Source organism: Corvus moneduloides, chromosome 1 (genome assembly GCF_009650955.1).
Source record: "Corvus moneduloides isolate bCorMon1 chromosome 1, bCorMon1.pri, whole genome shotgun sequence".
NCBI lineage: Eukaryota > Metazoa > Chordata > Aves > Passeriformes > Corvidae > Corvus > Corvus moneduloides.
In genome coordinates, this window is record NC_045476.1 from 136613001 (window position 1) to 136628202 (window position 15202).

The 15202-nt window shown below is 37.1% G+C and overlaps 1 protein-coding gene across 8 annotated transcripts in view; it reads left to right on the top strand.

Moving 5' to 3' along the window:
- Positions 1-15202, top strand: part of RALYL (RALY RNA binding protein like) — a 386418-nt gene that overhangs the window by 242602 nt on the left and 128614 nt on the right. The window lies entirely within an intron of this gene.

Here is a 15202-nt window from a genome sequence, read left to right on the forward strand (position 1 = left end):
CAGTTTGAATCTGCCTGTCCAGTTCTCAGCAGGTGAGAGATTTCTGGGAAGGAGGCACTCTTAATTTTTCTACTAATTGCTGAAGTATATAGTCCCTTTCCCAAGAAAAAGGCAGAAGCAGACCACAATAGTAATGTGTTACAGGTGAGTAGGTCCCAGAGGGAATTCCAAACCACAGGAAAAGAAGGAGAAACGTTCCAGTTTAAATGCATTCCCCTAACTATTCTGTTCATTAATTTGGCCCTGGAAAGATTCTCAGAAGGTCCATTTCCCTACTTTGAGTCTGGTTCAGTACTTCCAGTTCATTCTTGGCAGACATCTGGTTCAGGTCTCAAACTTCTAATAAAGGGAATTCCATAATCTTCCTAGGAAGTGCATTTAACAAAAAACAAACCTACAAATGTAATGCAAGAATCTCTTTATGCTCATTAAAATGATTACTCGTTTTGATATCCTTCCAGGCTTAACATTTTTTTAATATTTGGAGTTTTTAATGTCCTTTCTTTCTCTCTTTCCTAGACATTGGATATTTCAGTATTTCTGAGTACATCATGTTTTTTTAACCTTTGGAGTATTTTTTTGTCTTTCTCCATATTTTTTTATTATAGCATTGCAAAACACAGTGCTATCCTAATTGATGCCAGAGTACTGACTACTACAAATGAATAATATGGACAAACTTGCTAAAAAATTTTGTCTTCATATGTGAAATTTAAAGATACAACATTGAATGTACTTGGAAATTCTTTTTAAATGTGTTTCTTAACACAGGATAATGGACCCTCTTTTCTGGACTGTGCTTTGCTAAGACAGTTTGGACCAAATAATTCTTGAGGTCCCTTCCACCCTGGTATTCTATGATTCTATGAACCCCTCAAAATTAATATTATTGTCTAGAATTTACCTTCTTATTTGCAGATCCCACATGATCAGTGCTATCAGTGCAATATGAGTAGTTTACAACAGAAAATATCTGTTCTTACAACAGCCAGTCTTTCCCAATGCTGTCTTTGAGAGGTAATTGTCAAAGAGCTTTATTTATGGTAGAGGTTGCAACTCAGCCACCTACATAGAATAATATATTATAAATTAGTTTAACTCTGACAAGTACCACAATAACAAGGAAAAAACCAATTCTCGGTGGCCTAAAACACCTATAGATTAGTACTTGGAAATACTGGATAGGCCCAAATGCCAAGATTCACCAAAAGCAGACTTTAGCTTTAGCAAGCTCAGACACATTGTTGCTTCTTGTACTTTTCCTGTGACGATAATAGCTTCAAGATGACCTTTGCTGACTTTATTAGAGAAGCATTTACACTTAACCTAAACCAGAAGGACAGAAATAAAACACAGCCTGTTAAGTGCGCAATAACATATTTCAGCTAAGTCTGACGAAACCTATTGCTAGGTTGCCTCAGTCTGACCTCCTTTCTCATGGAGGTGTTTTTTGTGACTCATAAAGAGCTTTCACATTTAGGGCATTTCAAAGCCACAGCTCAGCAGGAGCCCAGTTAAATGCTCCTCAAACAGCTTTGTGAGGCACATGGATACAACTGGAGAAATTGTAGACTACTTCAGACGAGCTATCAAACTAGGCTACCATTTAACCATCTATCTTTCCCCCCAGAAAAATTCCACGGCCTTTTCCAGTTGTTCATATCCTTAGTATCAGATAATTTGTTTTGTGAGAACTCCCTGGTAATGTTAAGCTCTGGAAGGAAACAAACTTGTAAGTCAGTGACCTACATTTAAACCAATATGATGGCACTAGAAATCAGCAGAATAATTGGCTTAAGACTTACTGATAATATGATTTCAATGTGTTTGTGTGTGTGAGTCCGCTTGCTACAGTTGTCTCACAGTAGTAAACGCCTGTATTTCCAAATATTTTTGGTCCAAAGATGCCCAAAAAATGTATGTATATTTCCCAGACTCTATTCACTTTCCGTCCCGTTGTAAATAGTCATCCTTCCCTACAATTTCCACTTCTCTCTGAAAGAAAAGGCAGGTAGAGGAGCATTGACTCCTACCACAGCTGCTGGCTATTCTGTCTCTCTCTCAATGACAAAACCTTTACAAGGTGCTCTCTTCATATTAAAACAAATTTTGGCTTGAAGGATAGCCTCCTTCATGATGCAAGGCAGACCTCTCCACGCCAGGACTGCCTATTGAGTGCTGACACCTTCAGTAATGGCTTCACAATGGAGAAGTTTTGGAGCTGCCTACATATAGATTTAACACCAGCAAACCAGGAAAATAATTAAGTATTTGAGCACCAAAGTGGATACCTACCTCATGCAATTATGAGAGCCTATTATTTCCTATTTTTCTAAAAGTCCTACTGAGACAAGTACATTGTTCTCAGTGGGAGAAAATTACACTCTGAATTAATTACTCACTAATTAGTAGAGTATCCCCATGCTTTCTTGCCCCACACCTTCTCCTGCTGAATTGTTTAGCATAAAACACTTCATATCTCACCGTGTTTGAATGGGTACTCTTTGCATCAGGAACAGATAGCTTTTCTCTACCTTTTCTTTTTTTTCTAGACGAACTACTTATATGACCCTGTATTACTCTGGCATTCAAAGATTCTGCAGTCTTTAATGCATTTAGTTTCTTATTTCAGGAAACAGGAATGCAACTACCTTCAAAAATGGATGAATCAGACATAGATAGCGTAGGAGCCACAGGAGGTACAAGGAAAGTTTGTAATACCTGTATTTCAGCTCCCATGGGGTCCCATAGTGCTGACTTGGTCACCTAACATTCCTCTACAACTTAAAGTGCATTGCAAAGGGATTTATAGCAGCTGGCATCCTGTGCTAGGAAATGTCTAAGTTAACCCACGGTAATACCAAGGAGAAGTACAGGTTTTAAATCTGCCCTTCACAGAAGATTTCGTACTTTGGAGTTACCAAAGGCATTTCCTCCAGCAAGAACTCTGTCCTTCTGCACCCTGGATGTTTCTGTCTCAAACAAATAAAGGTCAGGGACCTTCTTGGAGCATTGTTAGAGGAAGGAATGTCCTTTTTTCACACCTTATCTACCAGATCAAGGTTGCAATATCCATGCTACATAGGGATAATAATTTCTGGTGCCACCCTGGGCTTTTTGCTATTGTGATGAGAACAGAGAATACATCTTTTCCCTGCGCAGAATTGAATCAAGTTTAAAATTATGAAAACCTCTACAGAAACCTTTCCAGATTTATAAAGGTATAATAGAATTAACGGTGTATTTTGTAGATAAGAGAAAATTACTTTATGCAAATCTTGGAAAGCTGCTATTACATGGAGTATTATTGACACTCATTGCTGATAATAATGTCTCATGTATGTCTCACTCATGGCCACCAAGTCTGTATTTGGTAGTCTCTTAGGGAGTAGGTGGAAAAGCAAATAGCCTTTCAGTCTCAAAGGAACAAATATTGCTAATACAACTCTGTGAATCATAAGGTGCTGCTTTGATTTGAAAACAACACAGAGTAGTGTGTTCTATTTCTTTACATCACAGGTTTCAGGGTCTTCAGGATTTCCACTGAAGGTCAAACCTTCCTTAGTATCATTTTTAAGTTTACCTTGCCTATAACCACAGGACTCCTGAAGCTGAGGTTTAAAAAACAGCTAATTAAATATATAAATAATCTTGCCCTTTGAAATTCAAGTAATCAGTGTTAAAACTTTGTTAATAAAATAAGGAGACCTTGAGGTGATGTTTCTCTGGTAAGAGTTAACAGCAAAGATTGAAAGAAATACTGAGTATTTCAGTGTCCTGACAGAAAGCACCATATAACTTTCTCACTGCTATAATAATTTTAATATTTTTAACAATTTTAAAGTTTATAGATCAAAAATATTTTATATGAATTTGTCACTGCAGTAATGCAGCTTAGATTTCCCTTACTCTGTACCTATATATACACATACACTGTGTCAAAGGCAAGTATCACTCAGAACATATGACCTTGAAATCATTCACAACATTTGGTCTGTAATACTTCAGAGCTATGCATATTTTCCTCATTGCAGCTGTGGGAAATTTGTCACAGTCCTATAGCAGACTCTGCTCCTTAAATAAGAAAAAAAATCATTCATTTCCTTCAAATCTCCAAAAATAGACCGCTTATAATTATGCCACACCACTGAGTTGTCTGCCTTTGCCCATAGGAAACAAGTCTTTGCTTTCTTGCGTAGAAAATGCTTTCTGTGAGTGAATTGTCTCTGCAATGATGCTAAGACTGAGAAAGATGGAACATGCAGTACCAAGAAAAAAAAAGCAGCTATGTTTACTGAGAGCATGAGAGCTTTCAAAGAGATAAAAAGGAATGCTGTTCTCTTCCTTCCTGACTTTCTTTCCTGTTGAGGGCAGATTGAATTTGTCCTAGATTCTTGCAAATATATTTTATCCCTATTATTCACTATCTGTGAAGGTTCTCAGCAGTGCCTATTGCTGTGGAGAGTTTAATGGCTCTCAAGTCATTCTCAATTTGGAATTTAATTGTTACCTTGTAAATCTTTACCAATTTCTGTTGACAATTTTTAGTGACATGAAGACTTGTATGTTTTGCATGGTGTTTTAGACACTAATTAACCTAATTATTCCTTAAGCTATATGCCCTAAATTAGGGACTCCAGATTAGTTCTATTTTTAGATATCTATCAGATATTAAGCTACCTCCCCACGGTACATGAAAGAGTCAATGCGGTAATAGGTTACACTGCATCATCCCGGTGCAAGACTTCAGACATCCCCAAATGTGACATTTTTTTGAACCATGTAAAATTGCATCATTGGGCTTCATTCGTTGTGGCTGTGCTCCGGGATTTCTCTGGGGTATCTGGAGTGTTTTAACTGTAGCTATCTGAAACACTTTGGTTCTTTTCTGTCTGAGTTGTTCCAGGTACTGACTGAGTGTGCTACCACTGTCCAATTCTGGTTTCTTTTTATTACACTTCAGAATTATTTTCTGCCAATGCTATTTAAAAATATATTAATATTTTATTTCAGTGTCATTATAATTTCTTCATAGATACTGTCCAATTTATTTTAAGCTTGGTTTTTTTCATGATATGAACAACATATGCATATCCTACATTTAGAATTTAAGAAAAGTTATGATTACTTGCACAGACCAATCTATTAATGTATGCAAAATGAAATGAAATAAGTAGTGAAATAAGGAACACTAAGATTTAAAGCATATTGTCCTTGGTGTTTATGGATTTTCATTGAGTCTGGATGTAATATCATCCTAGATAAAATTGTACATGTACATTTTCTTAATAAAATCCCATTCAGTGCCCTGTGCCACTATTATTTTGGAAGATTTCTTCATTTTCTTGAGGTCTTTGGCAAATCAGTAGGGTAGAAGAGTGTGCTTTTTGTTTGATTTTCAAATGCTTGTTTTGCAGTTAGGCAAAATAATGATGAAAGAAAGATTGACTTATTTTATTCCTTTGCTTTTAAACTTACTATTTGTGTTCAGAGTAGCTTTTTTTCCTCACTAGGTTATTGATTTTTCAGCAGAGTTGACTTACATTAAGTTTAGGTGACAGCTACCGCAGATGTCATCGCATATCAGAGGTGGCGTGCAGGGATCATGGCTGCTACCTGTGCAGGTGGAGAAACAGTGGGGAAATAGAGACAGAGGATGGGGATATTTTCTCTTGACATATTGAATATTTAAAGTCATGGTGCAGAGGCTATCAAAGCCACAGCAGTTTGAAGGGAAGAACAAGTTTGGATAGACTGTTTAGAGCTCAAAGACAACTTGAGTCACAACTCAAGGCAGCTTTTTTCCTGGTGGGAACTGCATGGTGACAGTTTAAAGGGGGCCACCTAAAGAGAGACAATACTTAGTTCTATTTAATTGAATGGATCTATCCGAACGCCTCTAGCAGACTTTCAGATATAGGAGAGTTTCATCACTACACAATCAAAGTCAGTTTTTGTGATTTTGAATGCATCACTCCATTTGTATGCCATTTATGCGTATTTGTATGCCTCACCAACTCCGAGGCACATGCAAGTGACCTGAGCTACAGCCAGAAGGACCTTGCTCATCTGGAAAGGAAATCTGAAGCACAGAGCAGAAGACCACATGAAACTGGTTTTTTGTCTTGAATTGGCTCACCAGACCTTTTAACTGTCGTAAATAGCTGTTTTGATGTCATTGCCCATAGACCAAGGAATGAACTGATGCAGTTCTGCATATCCAAGATAATTAGCACTTCACATCATCTCAGTGGTCTTAGAAAAGTTGTCTGTAATGATACTTTATCTGACATTTTCTACTGGAGAAGGAAAAATTTAAAAAAACCCAACCCTGTAAGAATTGTAGAAACCCACTAAATCCTGTCAGAGACTGGGATACAGTGTGCTGGACAATATTATGGAAGGAACTGATCAGCAGAAATATTCATGAGGTAGAGCAGTGTAAGCAAAATAAACTTTAATATCCTAGAAATGAATACTGGTAGTATTAGAGCAGCAGAGGTCTTGGGAAGGAGATGGCACAGAGCCTTCATCAAAAGTGTGTGTGAAGATTGTCAGTGTATCCTTAAAATGCAGAGGATGGGAGTCAGGAAGGAGAGAGTGTGTGTGCTTGGGGTAAAATATTAGGAGATGGAGGGATACAGGCAACCCCGGTGGATTCAATGAGTTCAATCTATGGAGGTGACAAGGCCTTTTGATCCTTTTTTGACAATGTAGTGAAATTTGCTGAGTGCAGGTGAATAGACAGTGTAACTGGGAAAGTATATATGCAATTTCTTGATTAATTAGTATAGGCTGTTTCAGACATCCAATTTCTTCTGCATGACCAGTGGGGATCTTACACAGTCTCACTGAAGTCCTTAAAACTTTGTGCCAACACGTATATCCAGTCACGTGGAAGTTGTTTGCAGAATCAGAGCTTTTTTCCGAAGTTCAAATCTAAACTTCGCTATCATACCCAATAGAAATTCAAATAATCTCAGCTACTGGCTAGCCAGTTATCTGATTAGTAACTGCAAAGGAATACTAAAAACTAGTTTGGTGCATGTTAGTGCAGTATGTCATGAACTGTATTCAGTTTTCAGGCTACCTAGCAGCTTTCAGTGTTGTTTTCCTTCCCCCCCCCGCCCCCCCTTTTTTATTTTATTTTAAATTTTTTTTCTTCTTTTCTCTATTTATTTTTTGACTATAATTTAATACTGCTTTTCCTTTGCTTTACTTTTCTCCTGAATCCATTTTCAAGATCTCTCCTAGGCAATATCTGACCTTGCTGTTAATTATTTGCCCGCAGTTGTGGAGCTGTAGCCTAATGCAGAGCAACAGTACTGAACAGGGCCATCCATCTTCAGCCTCTTAAGCTATGAAATCTCATCTACAAATAATGAAAATCTTCTATGCCCTACAGGTTCTAGATTCAGATTTGATTCTTGACTTGCAGCTGAGCCCTAGCAAGTGCACAGAAAGAGACCTGCCTGTTTTGTCAGTGCAATCATTTTTATGTCAATGATACTGAGAAAAACGTTAGATATGAAAAAAATACTTATTACCTCAGTCTATGTTAGAATTTATTCTAACACCTAGACAAAAATACATAAGAAATTTCTCAATGTCTGAGGGATTACAGACTTATTTTACCACTCTTTTATTTACTTGTGTGTTTTGTTTGCTTTTATTTACCTTTTGTTTCCCTTCTGTTTTATTTTACTCCACTATGAATCACACCCGATACCAACAGGGTTTTTTTTGTCTGAGAAACAAGCAATAAACCATGTGCTTGCTATTTTTCCTCTTGCTGTAACAAATGCAGTGCAATATTTACTCCTAAGCATAGATGGTACTTGAAAGCAAAACACAGGATGAGCAGTGGGAATGCTGGATGCACACAAACACCGTTGAAGCCCAAACCTTGGAAGGTGCTTTGCTGCCACCATCTGATACAACCTTCAATTGCATTTGCTCATGTATCAGTATCGAGAACTTCGGGGATTGAGATAGCCTGGCTCTGTGAAGGAATCTACGGATGATTTGTAACTACAAATGTATCTGGAATCGAGTTTCAAAAATTAAATTTGTAATAAATTAATTCCCAAGTTAGATCCCGTTATAATTAATAGCCGACTTTGTCAGAAAGGGAGCCTGAGACAACTTGCAGATGAGACTTGTCCTGAAGTTGTCAGGAGAGAATGAGGCATTCATGAGGCAAATTGCAAAAAGAACTTTATTGCAATGGTTGAAAAAATTTACACAATTTGTGTTAAATCTCCAGGGACAAGCTTCAGATACTCCACCACCTCTACAAGTCACATCTTTTAGTATGGCCCGTGATCTTTACAAGTCAGGGTTAAAAATAAGCTCTTGAATTATTGTCTAGTTATGCAAAGAATTTTTCAGGTGTATTGGACACCTAAGAAGTTCCATGCTAGGAAGCAGTTATCACCTGTGTTAAGTTTTCAGCACTCAAGTATAACAGCCAAAGAGAAGTCATGCATTCCACAGTAGATTTTGCTTTTTTAATTCCAAATAAGAATAGTTTGTCACTTTAAAACATCAACACAATCTTACTATTACAGGACAGATGACTTTATCCATAAGTCATGTGTCCCTTCCTTATACTCTATGTGACATGGAAGCAGACATTTATATTGGTCTTCGGTGTCTCAGCATCTCAGCCAGACCCATTCTGGCATCTCCTCTCTTTCCTGAGCTGCGTAGTGGCCAGATCTGAACTTCTGGTTCTACTTATATTCTGCTTAAAAAATGGATATTTGTCCTCACTCTTTTTTGAACCATGTTTTTGGTTGTAATAGGGAAAAGTAAAAGAGGAAATAAAATTCAAGATGTACTATTTGTGGGGGGAAAAAAGAGAAGGAACAAAGAAAATAACAGGACGAAATAGAGCAGTGAAGCAGATGTTTGGCATCTGGCCATAGTGGAATGAACTCTCTCCACACTGAATTCTGTATTTGTCTTACATTGAAAAATAATTAACTTGTAGAGCAGCAGGTTCAGAGAGCCGTGAATGTGGTGATAGAGGCAATTAGCCCCTATCAGAACCATTGTTTCAAGCTCTCTGAAAAGTCAGCTGAGTATTATTAGCTAGCCCTCTGCAGTTAGATGAGTCAGACAACTTCTTTTCAAAAATAAAGTTGACATTCCAGAGCACTTGTATGTGGCAGGGTGAATTCAGTAGCAAATTCCAGTCATGGCATGTGTAAACTCATAATTATGATATTTACAAAGCTGGGAGAGGAGAAAAAGTACTTTTTTTTTTATTTATTGGATTCGTTTTATGCATTGCCGACCACCCTCTCCAGTCATTGTTATTTGGGATTCTCTTTTTTTTACCATCTTTTCCCCCATCACTCTCAATGTTACAGGTTTATTGAAGCACAGTGACACCCATTAACTGTACTAAGGATCTTTTGCAGTCTTTTCACAGGTTCTTTAACAATGATACTCAATATGTATGTAGGGTATCTTCTACAAGGAAGAACAGATGACTTAATTTCTGTCAGGTCAGCAGAATTTATAGTTTTGACACTGTCTGCCCACATGCAATGGCTTTAAACTGAAAGAGGGTAGATTTAAATTAGATGTTAGGAGGAAATGTAGGTGATGAGGCACTGGAAAAGGTTCTCCAGAGAAGTTGTCTATTCCCCATCCCTGGAAGTGTTCAAGGCCAGGTTGGATGGAGCTTTAAGCAACCTGGTCCAGTGGAAGGTGTTCCTGCCCATGGCAGGGGAGTGGGAACTGGATGATCTTTAAGGTCACTTACCCAAACCATCCTATGAATCCATGTAATCTCCTTACTCCATCCTTCAAAACTTAATAAAACAGGCAATCCTTTCCCTCTGTTCTGAAGCTTTACCTCTTTCAGAGGACATTAAATGGGCATTTAATTGAGAATGGCCCCAGTATCACAGCTCAATTGCTGTAAAAACCCAGACGATGGTGCCCTAGAACTGAAATCTTTCAGCTCTTTTTCTTATGTATTACCACTGCCAAGGCAAAGCATACAGAGAACAGAGCAGGCAGAAGCATGAAGATCTGTCTGATGGCTGAATCTCTTCCAGTCATTCAGTTTTACTCTCCTGTCAGCCACAAACTTAATTTTGTACAGAGGCTTGCAGTTGTGTGTGTTTGGTCTGTGTGTGTTTGGTCTGCCTTTGTGCACTCCCATATGTAATAGAAAGCTCTATAGTAGTTCACCCTGCAGCATTGCAGCAAGGGACTGGACAAGCATTTTGGAGATCTAGGTACAGAAGAACCCTGAAGTGTACATAGATATATGTAAAAGCAAAATAGTTAAGGTTACTATGAAGAAGCTCTTGAATGAGGAATTAACCCACTGTTCATTCTGGTGATTGTATTTTAGATTGCTTCACTGTATATTGCCCAAGTTACTTCCTCCTGGTGATCAAATTTCTTAACTGCATTATTAGGTTAAAGGTTACTTTACAGAAAGCACATAGACTTAATCAAAAGTTTCTATTAGTCATGTTTTGCTCAAATTCCATGTGCTACTCCAAGATAGTGAGCTTCTTAAGATACTGCTAGTATTCTGCTGTCTATACTGTAAAAAACAGGGAGTAAATAATTTTGCCACATATGTTTAGTAGTAACGTGGCAATTTTTAGTCCATAAGAATTAAGATTTTACTTTCCTTGTGCTCAAGCAACTATGTCCTATGTAATATTCAGGAAAATTTTCTGCACTTTCATAAAATGCATTTCTTTTAGGACACTTTCCCTCTTAGCAGCAAACAAAACTCTTTCTAGCCTAAAAGACCGACGTAATGATTCTGCTTAAAGAACTGTAAGTTATTGATGTGGTAGCATAGTTTTTTAGTTGCTGAAAATGGTCTTTGAATAAAAGCTTCTTAAAATATGTTGACACTAGAGGAAATAGAGAATTTTGCTCAATTTCTTGACAAGAGTAATTGTGTATAGGTATATAATCAAAATCCATCTTCAAGCTAGGCTGAGTCTGTATATGGTCTAGACAAGTTCCATGGCTTGCTTGTTATTTCATGATGATCCTAACAATTCAAATAAGCAAACCTGATGGAATGTGTCAGGAGACATTTCTGTACTACAATTAGATATTTTTCAGATTAAATCCTTTCCTATGGTTAGGAACTTGTTACAACACAAACCTTGAACAGAGGTTTTGGATCCATACTTCTGGCATACAGTGCTGTAAATCCTTTAGCTTCCACAATAAATGGTCACTAAGTTGTTCCCTAGGGACAGAATAAATTAAAATTAGTACATATCTGATGGTCTGTAGAGTCCCTGGGGACCTAGTGAGGCAAGGCAGAGGAGAGGTCCAGAGCCATGCTCAGTTCTTTTCTATTCCACCTACCCACCTCTGCTCCAGGTATGCGGAAACCTGGCAGAACTTGCCATCTTCTTGTTCAATACTCCAATGATGAAATTATTTGTAGCCAAGACCTCAGGGACATTGCTGGTACATACTGTCTGAACCTCTCAGACTGCTTTTTATATAGAACCAACAATGTTATAAAAGAGTCCTAAACAAATATATTTCTATTTATATCTCTGTCCATGGTTTTTATTATCTTCATTTTTTTTCTTAAGAAATTAAGCTTCACAGCTTTCAAATGAATTCTTCAGATATGTTGCTGGTGGAACAGCTAAGACAGGTTTTGAGGATTGACTGTTGCTACCCACATTCAGTCTACCTAACTCTTTATATTCATGCAAAGAAGCTAATTGCTAGGATGGACATTAAATTAAACCCTCAATTCAAAGATAACCCTTATCATTCTTACTTGTGGCTTACTTCATTATAATAGTTTCCTTTGACTGCAAACAAATTCCCTATATTTCAGCTTCAACACTGTGCTTTTAATTTCATAAGAGAAATTTCAAGAATCATGTAAATTTCCTAGAAATAAACCTGCTATCTTGCCCTTCATGCCATTGCCTCCAGGTAGGGTAGAATGGATCTTGTTTTTATTGTGAAGTATTTCAACATTTTATTGACAATGTATCTTTTCTTTTTTTAATAATGCAGAAGTTCTCTATCATTAAAAAATATGCAGTTTTAATTTTTTTTCTATCTCACCTGAACAGATCTCAAATGCCACATATCAAATGTAGGCTTTCATGTCCTAATTTTAGCTACAGTGCTATGATAAACATTAAGACAACAGAAATAGAAATAGAAATAGAAATAGAAATTAGAAATAGAAGGAAATAGAAATGGCAATACAAATAGAAAGAACAGAATAACAGAAATAATAGAAATAATAGAAATAATAGAAATAATAGAAATAATAGAAATAATAGAAATAGAAGTAATGGAAATAGAAAAAACCTTCCAGAACATTTTGAGCCATGTCACAGGTATATTTCTTTTCCTAATTCAATAGAACTTCAGTTCTCTTGAACTCTCCTCAAGAAATTCTCCTCAGCCATTTTTTCTCTTCTTCAAGTAGGTAACAGAGAACAAGTAGAATATTTTTGTTGTTTGCGACAGAAGCTTCATATGGGCAAAATGAGCTTTTTATGAATAAGAAAATAATTCATAACTCAGTGTTTGCCTTCAGGATTCATAGCCAAATCCACCACTATAATATGGAGGCAAAAATGTTTGGCCACACCTAATGGTAATTAAGCTGAACCAGGGAATGTTCCCAGGCTCAGGACCTAAATCATCCAGAGCACAAGTTTTTAGAATCATCTTGGGATGATTTAGGCTTGAGTCAACTATCACTCATCTGGCAACACTAAGGCATATTCTGAAATAAATCTTGAGTCAAGGCCCATTTTTATATCTGCTTGCAGCTACCTTGTGTTGGAATAAAAGTGTTTAATTGTGCTGATATGGGCTATTCCATGATAGGCTTTGATGCAAGAGAAAATTCCTAAGTGTGTTTCATTTTCAGGTACCCTCTATGTGTTGTTAAGGGGTATTCAACATCCAGAAATCCTCAATTACATGTCACTGCCAGTAACCCTCAATATTCCAGGGGCTTGGATGACAGCTTGTCATTTGAAGAGCATAAAAAATAGTAAAACTTTTTTGAGAATTTTTCTGTCTTAACAGAAGGGTGATAATAACTGCATGGGTTCGTATGCAAAACCACACTGAATATGTTGCAAGACTTGGAGAAAGAAATTACAAGATCATAGCAGCAGAGAAAACTTTAACTTCTTCAAGCAAAAAAAAAGAACTATGTTTAACATATGCACATGACTCTGAATTTATGTCTCTTGCATTGTGGGTGGTGAGGGGAATATAAGACTGGCTGCTTGCATAAATGAGAAATGTAATTTTGAAGGTGAATTTTTTAGCAGACACAAATTACCAGACCACAGATATGACCTTGTTATCTCTTCACTGTGATAAATGGAAAGAGAGAGGATCTGCTTCATCAATGTACACCATCTGGACACTTTGTCTCCTTGGGGACCACCCTTAAGGCAGGGAGGTGGCCACTACAAATTGTCCATATCTTGTGAGAAGCACCTGGAAGCAAAATCTGGTGCCTGTATCTTCTTCATTCCCTGTGGAAGCTGCAACTTTTAAACATTTCATGTTTGGGGTTTCAGGCAAAATGAAAAACAGATACTTTGCTGATCCATAGCAGACTAAACAGGTTTTTGTAGCTCATCTAAGTCTAAACTTTTGATGAAAACTTGTGAATTTTCCATAGGATTGCTTAGCAAATGTCAATTATTTGTCAAAAGAAAATATTCATTGTGTCTCAGCTGGTTAACAGAGCTTGTCAGATGAATCAAAAAAAAAAAAAAATTACATCACACCCTATTTTATCCTTTCTTGCTCTGAGCCATTTCTATTCTCATAATCTCTAAAAAACTGGCAAAAGTGTATGACGCTTTCTTTAAACTTAACAACTTTGTTAATTTCTGGTTTTTTCCTTAAATTCACTGAATTTGCAGCTCTCATGGTGACCACTACAGTATTTGCATTCTGTTTTGCGTTTCTGTTGGACTAATAACTATCATTGACCACAAGATGGCAAGGTTTCCTCACTTTTCTGCGACGAGAAGACAGCAAAAGGAAAAGAGGGAGGGATGCAACAATGTGGAAAGAGGGTCAAAGGACGAAACACACATAAGGACTCTGATTTCTCTTACATCGATATTTCCAATTTAACAAGTAAGCACATAACAATCAGAGCAGTGTAAAAAGTCTGGTGAGATCCCTTAGAGTTTGAACAAAAATAATGTATTTGCTAGTTTTGTCCTGATGCTTGCCAGACATCCTTTTTCCAGTAGGTGTTGTCCATTTTTTCATACTGGAAAATTCAGTATTTGCATTTTATGCTCTGTCCCTTCGAGGTGCCACCTTAAGGAAGAAGTGTGGGTATCAGTAGTATTATAGAATTTTTTGTTAGATGATAGTATAAGAAGAATATGGAACTTAATTGAAAATTATGCTTATGCTTTTTTGCTTTGCTTGCTTTTGGCTATGCAGATTTACCAGTTAACCAACCTAAAGCTAATATAATGTTTACACTTCAACTGCAGTGTGAATAAAAGCCAAGATCTTTCTTGGGTGTAAAAGGTTTTCAGAGAGACCCGAAATATCTTACCTAAAAACCAGCAGATCAAACAATTACAATGTCAAATTACAACTTCAGGGCATAATTTGGTCAAATTCATTTGAATTTAAGCAACCTGATTGTTCTGTGTCTGGAGCAGTTTTAAAATTTTCGCATAGTTCCTCTTTTTCCTCATTTGAATGCACTGAGAATCAGAAAAACATCTTCATTTGTACCGTGTGATGGCAAAACAAACACGTAGCTCTACTGAAAACTTCCACATTCCCAGAAAGAGCAACACAACATCTTAAAAGTAAGTGAAATTAATCCCTTCAAAAAGAAATTTCTGGTAACACCAACTACCACAGGCACAAAACTCAGCAGAATTCGCTTCTGGAGGAACCTTTTTCTTCGGGAGTTGCAATGGAAGCTCGTGTCAGCAGATGGCACTGGAGACAAAGCTGTGAGACTGAACTGGTCCTCTGACAAGGTCCAGAGATTTAAATATTTTATCATTTTTAAGTTTTTCCTTAGATCAAAGCGCCATAACTAAGGTCACGCCCTCTGCCTTTTATTATAAATCCTTGTACTAAGTCTGTGCCACCACCCGTGTAAAAGTCACTGATGCAGCCCCATGATCTCTTTTCCATACATGCAGTTCAGGCA